Source organism: Eublepharis macularius, chromosome 3 (genome assembly GCF_028583425.1).
Source record: "Eublepharis macularius isolate TG4126 chromosome 3, MPM_Emac_v1.0, whole genome shotgun sequence".
Lineage (NCBI taxonomy): Eukaryota > Metazoa > Chordata > Lepidosauria > Squamata > Eublepharidae > Eublepharis > Eublepharis macularius.
This window is the reverse complement of record NC_072792.1, coordinates 83,346,216-83,362,175: the sequence shown is the minus strand read 5'-3', so window position 1 is coordinate 83,362,175 and position 15,960 is coordinate 83,346,216. Positions and strand designations below refer to the sequence as shown.

Here is a 15,960-nt window from a genome sequence, read left to right as displayed (position 1 = left end):
CCCTACACATGAAAGAGGCCACATACTAGACTTAATATTTTGCACTGAGCCTTTAAGAGAAAACCTTGTTTCAACATTGGAGGTTCGGCCTGAACCATGGTCAGATCATCATCTGCTGAAGACAAAAGTGAATATGGCCCCAACACCCCACAAAATAGGGGGTCCAGTTAAAATGATTTGCCCACAAAGGCTCATAGACCCTTCCAGATTCCAAAATGCCTTGGGGGATTTTAGAATTTCAGACACGTGCTCCGCAGAAGCTGCTGTAGAAGTGTGAAACGCAAAGCTCCTTGAAGCTATCGACACCATTGCTTCTTGTCAACTCCTCCAGCCCTTGGGACGGAAGCCGGCACCATGGTTTACCAGGGAGCTGGCTGACCTGAAGAGGGCTGGAAGATGTCTAGAAAGACGCTGGCATAAAACTTGCGAAGAAACTGATAGAACTTGCTACAGAACACACTGTAGGATCTATGAAGCGGAAATGAAAGCGGCAAAGAAATGTTACTTCTTGGCAACCATTGCATCGGCTAGTTCATGACTGTCCCAATTGTTCAAGGAATCCAGACACCTTCTAACCCCTAAATATGAACCTTTTCAGACCCAAGAACAGACAATTAGCTGCGAGGCCTTTGTTAAGTTTTTTGCTGATAAAATAGCATGAATACGCTCTGATATAGATGCTAGCTGCAATATAAATGAGATAGAAGAAATGCTTAATACACCGTCTGGTCTATATTTGTTCTGCTTTGAACCAATTACAATGACAGACCTTAACAGGATCCTGGCATCTATGAAACCCACTCCTTGTGCGCTTGATCCTTGCCCATCTTGGCTGTTCAAATCAAGTAAAGATCACATAAGTGAACCACTGAGATCTATTGTAAATCAATCGCTAACTCAGAGCACCTTCCCCCGGCCACTCAAACAGGCAGTTATCCATCCGCTAATTAAAAAACCATCTCTAGAAAAACAAGTTAAGGCAGCTGCAAAAAATGCTTACTACAATCTCACTCTACTCTGGAATATGGCTTCTTATCTCGACACAGCCGACCTGGCCACCTGGATCCATGCTATGGTAACATCAAAACTTGACAATTGTAATGCGTTATACATTGGTCTCCCATCTAAGTTAACTAGGAGGCTCCAATTGGTGCAAAATGCTGTGGCTCGATGATTATCAAGAGTGAGCAGGGTGGATAAAAATCAATGATTTTTTAAAAAAAAAATTTAAAAATCGGATTTTTAAAATTTAAATTGGATTTTTTTAATAAAATGCTTTTTGAGGAAAATATATTACCATCCAAAGGTATGGTAATGAAATAAAGATTAGTTTTTAATTATGTAGAATAAGGCTGTATATGTTTAATTTTTTTGGTAAATAAATTCCATTAATCCATTCACAATGTCATGCTCTTCCAGAGGTTTTTGTAAGATTATTGGGCAGTTTCTCTGCCTACAAGATATTATCACAGATGCTTGGTTTTGCAGTTCTCAAAACTGAATTTGTATCAGCTCAGCAGAGATCACATGCCTCTTCTTCACAGCAAAAATGTTATAACATGAACAGAGTTGAGAAAAAGACCTTAATCCTATTGTTCTACAAACCTATGAAGACAGAATCAACCTCTTCAGTGCTAAGTTTCAAGAAGTTCAGTGAATAGAAACAATATTTTTCTGATTGTTTGGAGTGGAATAGATCTGCGCAAGAAGAAACTAAGTGTGAGGAGGGAGGGGCAAGCAGTACAAAATGAAAGTGAAACTTTTTGAGCACAATACTGCACAAGTCTTTGGATCTTTTGTGTGTATGACCTGAGGTTTATCACATTCTTTCCTTGGAGGAAAAAACCTATAATGTCAGCAGGCCGTAAAAGATACCCAGTTTGAGAATACTTTAATGAAGTTCCTTTACCTATCGGTAAGGCAGGCATGCGTGCAAAATGGAAACACTGCAACAAAGAAATGCAAGGCCTGGTGGCCCAAATGAGGCAACATCATGAGAAGTGCTGTGATGAAGATGACCAAAGAAACACATTTGAACAGGCAGGATCTTCAGGTTGGTAAACATTTTTATTGAATCATATTTCTAAAGACTGCCTTGAACTGTCATGTTTGAGCAAAATTATATTTCTTATTATTACTGCATGTTACTGTCATTTGGTACAGTTATGAAGAAAAGCAAATATTCCTTTCGGGGCAGTGCTGTACAATAAGCAGAAATTGTATAAACAATAAAATAACAGCATTGACTTTTTTGTTTAGGGGAATTCATCGTCAACATTAAGGATTCTGGAAACTATCCACCTTCAAGATCACCATCCTCCTGTTCTACAGTTTCAGAGTTATCCATCCCGGATAGTGCTTCATTTGCATCATCATCAGACACCCACAGTATATCACCAAAAAGAAAGAAAAAACCCTTCCCTCCTGGAACCACCATAGATAAGTTTGTGATAAAAACTAGCAGATTAGAAAAAGAGTTAATTGATGAAAAAATTGCCCAGTTTGTTTATGCAACGAACTCTTCTTTCTGTCTGACTGAGAACCCACATTTCATTAATATGGTTCAGTCACTGAGACCAGGATACAGTCCACCCTGCAGAGCAGATGTTGCAGGGAAACCTCTGGATAAAGTGTATGACAGAGAAATGGAGCAATGTGCAACAGCTCTGGAGGGTAGAATTGTTAACCTAAGTATTGATGGGTGGAGTAATGTCCACAATGATCCTGTTGTATGTGCTTGTATAACAACAGAAGAAGGGAAAGTCTTCCTTGCACAAACAATTGATACGTCAGGAAATGCACACACAGCAGAATACTTACAAGAAGTGGCAGTAAAAGCTATAATAACACGTGAACAAAAATTCAAATGTCTAGTACGCAGTTTGGTCACAGACAATGCTGCAAATGTATCCAAGATGAGAAGAAATTTAGAAGAGCAGGAAGGGAATACAAAGCTAATAACATATGGTTGCAGTGCTCATTTGCTGCACCTCTTAGCCAAAGACTTAAGTGTTCCAGAAATAAAGACTAATGTTGTTGAAATTGCTAAATACTTCTGTAACAATCATTTTGCTGCAGAAGCTCTGAAAAGGATGGGTGGAACCAAGCTAACGCTCCCACAAGATGTTAGATGGAACTCTGTGGTGGACTGTTTTGAGCAGTATATCAAGAACTGGCCTATTCTGATGACAGTTTGTGAACAAAATCGAGATAAAATAGATGGCACTGTCACGGCCAAAATCCTCAACATTGGGCTTAAGAGAAATGTTGAACATATGCTGAGCATCCTGAAACCCATCTCTGAAGCTTTAAACAAAATACAGAAAAATAGCTGTTTTATTGCTGATGCTGTTGAAATTTGGAAGGAACTGAGTGAACACTTAAAAACAGAACTACACATGGACAGAATTAAATTACAAGCACTAAAAAAACGAATGGGACAAGCACTGTCTCCAGCTCATTTTTTGGCAAATATTGTCAATATCCAGTACCAGGGTCAAAACTTAAGTGCTGAGGAAGAGGAGTTAGCTATGACATGGGTATCCAGCAATCATCCATCTGTAATGCCAACTATAATAAACTTCAGAGCTAAGGGGGAACCATTCAAGAAATATATGTTTGCTGAAGATATTTTAAAGAAAGTCACACCAGTGAACTGGTGGAAGTCACTTAAGCACTTGGATTTAGAGACTATTCAAGTAATGATTTCACTTTTAACAGCAGTAGCTTCTTCTGCAGGCGTTGAAAGAATATTCTCTTCCTTTGGACTCAATCATTCTAAATTGAGAAATTGTTTGGGACCCGATAAAGCAGGAAAGCTTGTTTTTCTTTTCCAGATTATGAACAAAGAAGAAGATGACGAGTGAGCTACTGAGGACAGTATTTAAATTTTTCATGTGTAGGCTGGGCTGACAGTCTAAGTTTCTTTATATATATATATATATATATATATAAAAATATATATATAAAAATATATATATATATATATTGTTTAGCCAAATTAGTTAACAAACATGGATGTTTGTTTAAGCAAATAACATATGCTGTAATGTTATTGTTTCAGTTGAATAAATAAAACTATTTAAATTGTTATTATTAAGGTAATGATTATTTTTCTCCTTCCAATAAAGTACAACAGAAAAGTTGTCCAAATATGAATGATTAACCTAAACTGGGGATAATTCATCTCACAATAAATTAACTATAATGTGTTTCTAATAGTATTAAAATCAATATTTTATACAACTGTAAAACTAATATGAAAAGTTGTTATTCTAAAAATCTTCATCTACTTGCATATTAAAGTTATACCAGCAAGAATTAGTCTTTATGTAGAAAACTATGATTTAAATCAAGCCTTACTGACTAGTGATTTAAATCAAATTCACCCTGAGAGCGAGCAAGACCTTGAACATCACTCCCATCCTACAGTCACTCCACTGGCTACCTATCAGTTACCGTACTCAGAGTTCAAGGTTATTACGTACAAAGCTCTTCATGGCCTTGGTCCAGCATACCTACTCCTTATGTCCCTCTATAGCAGCTTTGGTCCTCTGAACAGGGTCTCTTGTAGATGTTGGCCTGTGCATGGGCGAAATCAACAGCAGCCCATACATGGGATTTCTCTGTGGTGGCCCCTACCCTGTGGAATAGGCCTGCCTGAGGAGGTCAGGAGAGCTCCCACTCCTGGCTTTCCGCAAACAATGCAAAACTGAATTATTCAAAAAGGCCTTTTTCTCAGCTAAGAGGGTGGTATTGTAGGAAAGGGGTCCCAGATGTTTCGCTAATGAGTTAGGAACCATAGTTTCCATCATTATGTTGCCTTACATATTATCTGTTGCTTTAAATATGTACTCTTATATACTACCTGTGCTTCATGTTGTTTAATAAGTCCTAGAATTGACTATGTTCTGTTTCAGCAATTCTTCAACCCCATATTGGATCCTTGCTAATAGTATGTCTTTGTAAACTTGTATTCATTTACCCTATGACATTGTTTATGGAAATGTTCTTGACACTATGGAAATGCCTGCCCTTGTCCTCGCCACTGGTTGTACTAATCTCACTCTATGTAATCCGCCTTCAGTCTCAGTGAGAAAGGTGGAATATAAATGACAGACAGACAAAATTTATTCTGGGTACACAGCCACAATTGTGGTTTGTTCCCCCTGCCCTTAACTGCCTAACTTGTCATCAAGTTAAAAAGTATTAAATATTTATCTTGCTTTTTACCTACCACATGGAGAAGTTTTTCTTACTGAAAACTCTTATCATCCTTATCAAGTCCACTTGCAATGCAACACAGCTTAAATACTTGTTTATAGTTTTTCTTGTTCCTGTTTTGAGGTCCTTTTGTTTCACTGTTAAGCTTTATTTTTCTTTCAACACCAATGTAGTATTTGCTGCTGTAACCTTTGTAGTCATACCAGAGGCAACTAAAATGTGAAACAAATTTGACCTTACTAAACTCTGCAACTCCTGAACTCAAGATAGTTATTATCCCAGGTTTTAGTTGTCTGCTAGCATTTTCCCTTGAATTGGTGAGCTTGTCCATGCATACCTGAAAATCTTAATTCAACACACTAATCCTTTGAGAAAAGAGATTTAAACATTTAAATGTTTTTTTAAAAAAACAGTACAGAGAGATACTTTCCACATCATAACATAACTTTTTAACAAAAGAATGACCCTGCCAAGAACTTAGTTTAATAAATGTTTTCTACAAGCCATGCTACCTTCTCTTTATTCAACATGTAATTCCATGTTGGATCTTATTCAGCTAAGGGAAGATAACTAAAAAAAGATTTTCTAAAATATTTCTCGGAGAGTTCAGCTTCTTCCCTATACTTACCAAGAAAAAGCAGTAAAACTCTAACACACATCAGGAAACAGGATTCATTTAGGTGAACAATGCAAACTGCAAAATAACCAAGATTTTTTTTTTTAAAAAAAAAGCAGCCAGGAAGCAGAAATTTCCTGCTCTACGTTATTCACAGGGACTCTGTGTTCAACAAATACAATCTGACAAACCCCAGTGTATTGATTGGTAGTAAGTCTACCAATCAACTGCTGAACAGAAGATCAAATAACACAACAGGACATGAGGTACATGATAGGAATAATCTTGCACATTTCATTCATTTTCATAGGTGGGGCACAATACTGCTTTTTCATTTTCCCAGATGTTCTCCTATCTCCAGGTTTACATAATAATTTTAAAAAATCACCATCACACACAAAATACTCTTATTTCTGGAGTTCTACAGAAACCTAGCTACAATATTGCATGGCCTGCTCAAGTTCCCAATAGCTGAAAAGCATGCCTAGACATAGACAACACAGGGAGCAAGGAGTAAGTATCCCCTGCCTATACTCACTGCAAACTGGGAGGGAACAGGAGGTTTGCAGCAGCCATGCTGGTGGTGTTAATCACAGCGTAATTATGGATGCAAGAACACACAGCCTAAGGCTAGCGTTGTACCTTCATCTCTGACTATGTACCTTCTTAATCTTTTATGAAAATTTGGAGTTGAAAGATAAACTGTCAGAATAGTTAATTCCACTCATTTGGTTGAAGATGCTGTAATTTAAAATAATAATAATAAAATATTTCTGTCCTATTGAAATCTCCAGTGAGTTTATCACAAGGTTACAACCAAAACAACAAAACCAAAAAATTAAGTCAGCAGTATGAAAGTTAGCCATTAGCCAAATACAATAATTATCAACTACGAGGCACAATAAGAGACTCATAAGTACATGTTGGGTATGTAGGCTAGGGGGGAAAAATCAGTGGTCCCCAATCTGCAGGCCAAGAATCTCTGGAGGGGAGTGGGGTGGAATTATTTCGAGGGATCTGCAAATCCATCCAGCCTGGGCAGGTTTCTGCCTCCCCGCTGGGCTCACCTTCCTGGAGGCCATGCTCCCCCAATTCTGTGTCAGGCCAGCTGGTGACTGGGATTCATCAGCAAGCCGGTTTGTCAGAGTGCAGCCATGCCTCCCAAACTAGGTCCGCCTGCTCCAAGCCCACATCCAGATGGGTGACACTGGGGCCATCCTCAGCCACCACGTATGCACCAGTCCAGAGCAGGGAAGGCTATTCCTCCCAGACAGTTTATGCATCTGAAGTGAGCTCTAACTCAAGACTGCTTAGGCCAGAATAATGTTTTGTTGCTTGTTAAGGTGTCATTGGGCTTCTCCTTTATTTTGCCCCCTAGATAAATAATTGCCACATTATCAGGTGTGGAAGAGACCTGCCGCTCAATACACGTGCCCAGAGATCTGACAGTGTATTATCTAGAAAAAGTCCCCTTCCTCCAACCCAACTGCCACTGGTAAGGCCACAGGGTGGGGTGGGGAGCAAACTAGGCATCCTTTTGAAAAAAAGCCTTTTCTGTTATTTTTTTTATTTTGTTTTACTATACATACATACATACATACCACACTTCACAAAAAAGGTGTTTTCCAGAAATACAATATATGATAAAACCAATTACAAACAATAAATACAAAACTATAAAAGCAGACTAGGCAAAGGACAATAGTCACACAGAAACTGTATCAAAAGCATGGATCGGCAATAAGTAGTGTAAAAATCAGCATGATAGAACAACAATAGCAGTTGTAATCCAAGTGGTAGAAGGCTTTAAAAAAACCTCATCCCACCAGCTACAGTACCGTATTTACAAATTCCTGGCAAAATAGCAAAGTTTTGGCTTGGCACTGGAAAGTTAATAGGTCTGGCACTGGAAAGTTAATAGGTCTGGCACAAGGTAGAGCATTGGGAGAGGGCATTCACAGAGTCCAAGTTTTGAAACTTTAAGTATTGGCACCTGCCCACAGGATTAGCGGAGATGATCCTTGATCATGCCAGGATCCAGCACAACTGAGAATTCTCTCCACTAGAGACAGTTTGTATTGCACTTTGATTTGATTTGAGTTAGATTCTGATACCTGTGGGCTCCTTTGGCAGCCAACTTAACACTGAAAAGCAGAGTTAAAATCAAAATAAACAAGCATCCGCCAATTGTTCTGTCAAGGACTGCAAGCAAATTCCCATGAGTACAGATTAACTGCTGTTTTATATATGTTATTTATAGTCTGCTTTTCTCACGGAGACTTAAGGCAGATTACATAGTGTAAATCAACACAATCAAGAGGATGGGACACTCAATAAGCAATGCAATAGGCTCAGGGTTGCAGAAATCTGTCTTATCAAACTATCAGGGAAGGGGCTGTGGCTCAACGAAAGAGTTTCTGCTTTGCATGCAAAAGACCTCTGGTTCAATCCCTAGTATCTCCAGTTAAAAGGATGAGGCTGTAGATGTGAAAAAACCCTGCCTGAGCCCCTGGAGAGCTGCTGTCAGTCAACCTTGATAGAACAATGGGCTGATTCATAAGGCAGCTTCATGTGTGGGGCATTCTAGGCAGTTATACTCCAAACTGTACAAACATATGATGCCTTCCTATACAATGTCAAATCACGGGTCTTTACTATCTACCCTTCAACCAGATGTTTAAACTCAAAGCTGTAAAACAGTGCCAGCTGTTTAAATGATGCTGTAAAAATGACTGTGAAAAATAAGCAAACATGCCTTCTGTTGACCAAATAGTAATACATGCAACACATTATTTTCTAAATGTATGTAGATGTTGTTGTGATTAATAAAATACAAATTCATTTAAAAGTGTCACTGAATTCATAGCAGTTTTTTGTTATGCATTTTCTCAGCGAATGGATACTATCATGTGGGCGTTGATGGACATTTTTCCACATGAAAATAGAGTTCTTATACTCAAAGCTTGGGAATCACTGAACTAACTCTTCTAGATTTAATTTACAAGGCTGTTTTATTATTTTAACTTTACCTCTGCTGAGCCTTTGAGATAAGACAGGCTATGATAACTAATACCAATTAATCTCAATCTCAAATATTACATTAAAACAAACTTCTAGTCTGGTTTGTTGGCAATGAAATCAAAATGAAATCCCATATGACCTTTTAATCAATTTTTTAGGAAATCCACTTACATAATATTTATTTTTTAAAAGATGACAAAGAGGTTGGGAAAGGCTTATGGAAGACCCAGACCCTGTCAAGAAGAACTGAGGGAGAAGCAGTGCAGAAGACTCGTTGCTTGTAAAACATTGTATAAAAAGAAGTTATTACAAATGGTTGATAGAAAAACTGAAGCTTTCTCTATCTAAGGGGTCAAAGAACAACCCCACAAGAACATATTCCATAGCTGCTAGATTACACAAATTGAGATTCTCACCTGGGACTCTATGTACCAATTTAACCTACAGGGTGTTTTCTGGCAACTAGCAACAATGTTTATGGTAGTCCAACAACATGGTTTTAGGCAGTTTTCCATTTAATCCATGTACATTTTATCTAAGGAACAGACTACGTTTCTTATCAAAAAAATTCTTAGATATCACTGGCTTATGGGATCTCTGAGCCGAAGACAAAGTTTAAGAACATCAAGAGTTACACCAGCAACAGTGGCCAACATCAATTACAATACAGGCTTTGTTTTTATAATACAATACTACCATGCTTCATCATGAAATATACTATTCTACATATTCATGAAAGCACATTTTTTTCAGTTGTGCCAGATGAGGAATTGTGCTTACAAGTTGTTTTTTGTTGTTCCAGGGAAATAGCTGTTAGTCTGTTGCAGACAATTACTAACAGGAGTCTTGTAGCACTTTAACAGACTAACAAGTTTTTATTCTATCACAGGCTTTTGTGGCCTGCAGCCTACTTCAACAGATGCACAGAGCAGGTCCAACCTGAGCAGGCATATGTATAGTAACCATATATGAACAGCTAACTACATATCAATAATGCATGGCAAGAATGCACCTTAACCCTATTTCATGTTAATACACATTATGCTTGCTCAAGTGCATTTAAAAGAGGAATGAAGCTAAACAGATAAATACACCTTTTGTATTTAATGTAAACCATTCATGCTTATAAGCCAAATTCTTTTTTATGATTTGCAGCAGTCAGTGCACAAATCCAAAGACACATTGCAAATATTTTAGCTAACAAATCTTGAAAGAGCTGCTGTAGAACCGTGGTTAAGCGGTTTGGCTGCAAATCAGCACTGTACTGGTTCAAACGCCACTGCTGCCATGAGTTCAGTAGATGGCCTTGGGTAAGCCACTCCTCTCAGCCCCAGCTCCCCAGCTGTATCGTGGGGATAATAATAACACCAACTTGTTAACTGTTCTGGGTGAGGCACTAATCTGACTAAAAGAGCAGTATATAAGCACAATTATTATTATTATTTAAAGATCACATTTGACTTTGCAATAGTATAGAGAGTACAGTCCATCAGTTAGACAATAGATCCAGAGGAGTTAGCCGTGTTAGTCTGTAGTAGCAAAATCAAAGAGTCCAGTAGCACCTTTAAGACTAACCAACTTTATTGTAGCATAAGCTTTCAAGAATCACAGTTCTCTTCGTCAGATGCATGGAGGGCAAAGTTAGACAATACATTTCATGCAGCAACTTGGCAATGATTTTTTTTTTTGGTATGCAGCAGACTTTAGAGTACAAAGCCCCCTCCCATGAACGTGAAGAAGAAAACACAAAAAGAGCTGTAGGAGGTCAAGGCTCAGACACTGCAGAGGTGACAAGACTTAAGGGAGGTCAGTTTTCTAATAAACTAAGCATAGATTGGATTGCAAAGGAAAAGCGATTAACATGTCCCGAAGAGCAGGGAGATGAGAAGACAAGAGAGGAGATTGCTTAAGGTCATTTATTTTACAGAAGCCATTTCGCTGGAATGAACTGGTCGTCTGCCATTAGAATTGAGGCATTCGCCTTCCTTAATCCGCTTCCCCGTTTGACTCATTAAAACAGCATTCACATCCCTTTGGAGTTCTCCCCAACTCCTTCCTGGAAACTAGGATAAACTAGGATAAAGCTGTTAAGTAAACGCAGGTATTGTTTTTACTTCCTAGACAGTTTGTTAATTACAAAAAGGTCGTAATTTTGATTGTTCATAGTTTTCTATATATATATATATATATATATATATATTTAATAGAGAAGTTCAACGAAAAAATACTATATCATTGTATCAGAAGATATGGATCTCCTTATGTACTAGATCTACTAACCCAGGTTCAAGATTCCAACTTGCCTTGCTAATTTAAGATCCCAGCCTCCCTAAACTTAATTCAACACGAAGCCTCCGCTCCCTCCCAACACGGTGATCTACCGCTGTCAAAGGAACACCAACATCAAGAAGTATTTGCATTCGAGGTTCAACGCCGCACAAAGTTTCAGTATCAGACAACTGCAAAGGCAGGAACGTACCCTTTCTTCCACCACCGGGCACTTCTTCACAAAACGAGCTTTCTTGCCGGGAGACACATACGGCAGAGAGCTCGCAAAACAGACTCCCGCTTTGTTATCCACTCGCAGCTCCAGGGCCCACAAGGCAAACAAGAGTCATCCGAAAGCGTGATACCGCCCCACCCAGGATCATTTCGCAGCCCAGTTCACCTCCCGCCCCTTCCTGCGTCTGCATTCCGAGCCCTCTATGCAACTTCACAAACTCACTCTAGGAAAGACGGGCAACTTCGTAACAAGGCCACTTTACACCAGTCGGAGAAAGTAACTCTCCTCCATCCCGCCCTCCGATCCCACGCCAGCCCAGCCCCGGGCGGCCAAGGCCACACCAAACTCACCAAATGCGGGGGGCGCCCGCCCGGCTCCTCGTTCCCCGCAGCGTCCTCCAGATTCCTTCCAAATTCTCGCAGCCCCAGCGACTTCCCAGCAATCCCTCCCGGAGACTGGAGCGCTTGGAAATCAGTACTGCTTCTGCGCAGTCTCCACCCCACCCCCCACGGGAAACGAGCATGGACGGCGGGACTGCTCCTGGAGAGCGCTGCGCTCAGCCCCGCCTACCTACCGCTACTGTTGGTTTCTTTCTAATCCTGCGTTGATTTTCGTTCGCCCACGAAGTAATGGTTTTGGATTTCAAATCCATATGGGAACAGGGATACGATGGCGCGAATACTTGGGGCTTTTTGTTAACTACTCTGTTTACATTAATCACATCCTCCAAAACTGGTTGAAGGAAAGAACATACTATTATTGATCGTGTCAAATAGTTACATTTTAACAGGCTTGAAATGCTAGCTTAGTGAAAAGATCTATGAGTTGAACATAGCCTCAGTTACAGAAATATGGGGGAGGAGTTGAGCCTGAGAAGGTTCTTTGGCTGACTCATCACCTAAAACTTGGCAAGACCTTGAAAGGCTGCAAGTTAGCTTCTTCCAAACCACCTTGGGAATTCCAAATTGTGTCTTCAACTCAGTAATTAGATTAGTAATTGGACTGGGCTCCTTACAATCAATCACATGGAAATATGCCATTAAGATGTGGTTAAAAATATTCCTATTAGAACACCAGAGTCAATTAATACTTCTAATGAGGCAAGACTCACTTTTATCATCAAGTGCCTTATTTGCCTTATTTGATAAATTGTGTGAACTGGAATTTTCATTAGATGATAACCTATTTAATTACTATTCAGATCACTTATTGAAAACTATAACAGAAGCAATTTTGTTACGAGTCTGATCTGGGTTACTTACTGATTCAAACAGGATGTGCTCTCCTTTATATTATGGCTATATCCCTACAACTTCCTTTACAGTTGCTAATTATTTGTTTACTATAAACAATCCCAAACACAGACATTTAATTCTTTTGGCAAGATGTAATTCACTCGCTACAGATGAATACACAGAAAGGCTTAAATGTATTCCTTGGACTTGAAAGAAGGTTGTTTATTGCAGGTAAGCATGATGTATTGGGATATCTCATTAACCCTGATGTTTAGGGTTCTAGTAATTCTATTATTCTAAAACTGCTGTTTTCAAATGATGTGGCTTGCCTGGAAACCGTTGCTAGATTCCTTGCTTACGTTTTAAAATTATTTTAGTATTATTGTTTTACCAGTTTGCTCTGTATAATCTCACCAACTAATGGTTGAAGGGATTGAAATAAAAATAAATGAATGAAATACCATCTTTTACTTACTTCCTCTGATCTTGGTTGTGAAAGGTTTGCATATACAGTATAGCTAGCTAAACATAGAGGGACATTTTTTTCTTGAATATCTAGCCTGAGAGAGCATTCTATATGGGGGGAAAATTTACAATATTTTCTCTGAGCTTTTTATTCTGTGGTGGTGGTTGAGGGGGACTAAGCTTGCAGTAGGTCCTTGCTGAGAATGTGACATTGCTGGTGACATGCTAACATCATATGTGAAAGTGAAGTTATCTTGTTGCCAGTCCATCAGAAATTAGTTGATATTTGGGCAAAAACTTTATGGGTCTTAACCAAATACCAGAGCTTTACCCGGTGATGTGATGGTGTCACTTTCTGGCATACAAGAATTGACACCATTGTGTCATTGGTGATGACTCAATGTCACCCAGAAAGGCTCACCGCAACCTGGTATGTGCTCATTTCCCTTTGTGGCAGTGGAGGGTGTGGGCTGAGGGATCCTCCTCCTTCCATCAGGGGGTTGACAACCGTATGTAGAAACAATGTGCCTTTTAAACAATAATTCAAAATATTCCTAAAATCCAGAAATCACATACACTTTAATTAATAGGGTTGCCAGCTCTGGGCTGGGAAATTCCTGAAGATTTGTGAGTGGATCCTGGGAAGGGCAGGATTTGAGGAGTGGATGAACTTCAGCAGGGCATAATACCATAGAGTCCGTCCTCCAAAGCAGCCGTTTTCTCCAGGGGAGCTCATCTCTGTAGTCTGGAGATCAGCTGTAATTCTGGGAGATCTCCATGCCCCCACCTGAAAGTTGACAACCCTGCTTATTAACTGCTGTAGCACATTCCAAACTCATTTCAGTGGTACTTCTTTAAAAATGTGCTTAGGGTTGTGTTATCAGATTAGTTGTTTTAATTCCATTTGTTGTGGGAACTGAGGTTGAGACTTCAGATGCAACATTACGCACATACCAATGGAACTCAAATCCTATCTAATGTCAAGGAATTGGATAGGATCCTAATAAAGGCTGTAACCCTGAGCACACTTGCTTGGGAGTAAGTCATTGAACTCAGCAGATAAATAGATAAAACAGGCTGGATATGGCTGTCAACTGGAGCAAATGTTCTAGTCTCCACCTTGCACTGGTGCAGCCAGAAGTCCTGCCAGTTGTGCAAGAAATGTTGGCAACAAATTTATGCAACACTTCCATGGAAGTAAACTTCATTGAATTCAATGGGGCTCATGAATAAATATGCTTAGGATGGTACAGTAAAACAGCTTAGCAACACTTGTGTGATAATAATAATATTTGATTTATATACCACCCTTCAGGATGACTTAATACCCACTCAGAGCGGTTTACAAAGTATGCTACTATTATCCCCACAACAAAACTGTGAGTTGGGTGGGGCTGAGAGAGCTCCGGAGTGACTGACCCAAGTTCACCCAGCTGGCTTCAAGTGGAGGAGTAGGGAATCAAACCCAGCTCTCCAGACTAGAGTCCTGCACTCTTAGCCACTACACCAAACTGGCAGAGCCTAAGTTGTTAGAGACTGAACACAGTACAGGAGAAACATGGACATGTTAGGATTAACTGCCATTTTACAAATCTTGAACTTGGATCCCAACTTTCACCAGTGCAAGGGTATCCAAAAGCCCGTAGCAGGAATTCATCCACCAAATTCACTAACAGGCCCACCTAAGAACCTTTAGACTACCCTTCCTTCCTATAACAGTCTTCACTAACAATGTAATAGGGTATATCAATGCAAATTTGCAGAGATTTAAAACCAGAAGAAATCCCATACAGAGTTGAAGAAATGCTGAAAAAGAGCTTAAGCAATTTTAAAACTGACATATTAATATAGAAACTACCCAGTATGATCAGCAGGATTTGAGTCCAGTGGCATTTTAGATACCAACAAGATTTTCAGAGTGTAAGCCTTTGAGAACCAGAGTTCTCTTCCTCAGACACAAGAAGCCTGGAAGTTTTCCTGACCTCTTCAGCCAGGACATTCCATAAGGCAGGGACCATGACAGAGAATGTGCATGTATGGGCATCTGTTGATTTTGCCTATTTGCAGTGTGGTATCTGCAGAAGGCTCTGTTCAGGTGAGCAAAGCTGGCATGGAGGAGCATAGGGAGAGAGATGGACCTGTAGATATATGGGACCAAGGCCATAAAGGGCTTCCCAAGTGATAGCCAAAACCTTGAACTGAGCCCGGTAACTGATGGGTGGCCAATTGAGTGACTACAGAAAGGGAGTAATATGCATACTTTATCTAGCTCCTGACAATAATTGAACTGTGGCATTCTGCACTAGCTGGAGTCTTTGAGTTGACTTTGAGGGACTATTTATGCAGATTGCATTACAGTAGTCCAGTCTGAATGTTAATGTGGTGTGGATCCAGGTGGCCAGATTGGCCGTGTCAAGGTTAGGGGTCCATCATCCAAGATAAAGTGAGTTTGGAGAAGGTGTTTTTTGCAGCTGCATTTTGTTTCTCTAGCAGCAGTGCTGGATCCAGTATAACCCCATGACTCATGAGTCTGCAAGGGTCAACTGAACCTCACTGGGGAGTGCAGCATCCTGCAAGATCTCCACCTTTTCAACCAGCATCTTGTCTGGGTTCAGTTTCAATTTGTTTGCTATCAGCAACTTTATTACAGCTGTAAGGCAGCAGCTTCAGGTCTCTACTGCATCACAGGGGATTTGGATAGCAGGATATAGAGTTTGGTGTCATCCACATATTGATGACATGGCGTCCACTTCCAAAGCTACAACTGATTTCTCCTAATGGCTTTATTCAGAGACTGAATAACATGGGGGATAAGACTGTGCCCTGTGGAAACCCACAAGATAGTTTTCACACTGAAGATAGCTGGTCTCTAGCAGTAAGCCTTTGAGTCCATTCTA

At 39.8% G+C, this 15,960-nt stretch overlaps 1 protein-coding gene across 3 annotated transcripts in view; it reads right to left on the bottom strand.

Moving 5' to 3' along the window:
- The window catches only part of PRRG1 (proline rich and Gla domain 1), a 28,156-nt gene extending 16,338 nt beyond the window's left edge, over positions 1-11,818 (bottom strand). For 2 of the 3 annotated variants that reach the window (XM_054974718.1, XM_054974720.1), the window contains exon 1: positions 11,714-11,818. The gene's annotated coding sequence lies outside the window, so the exon portion shown is untranslated. Of the gene's footprint in view, positions 1-11,339; positions 11,438-11,713 lie in introns of those variants that run through there. The other variant, XM_054974719.1, reaches the window with a different exon arrangement.
- Between the last annotated feature and the right edge of the window lie 4,142 nt (positions 11,819-15,960).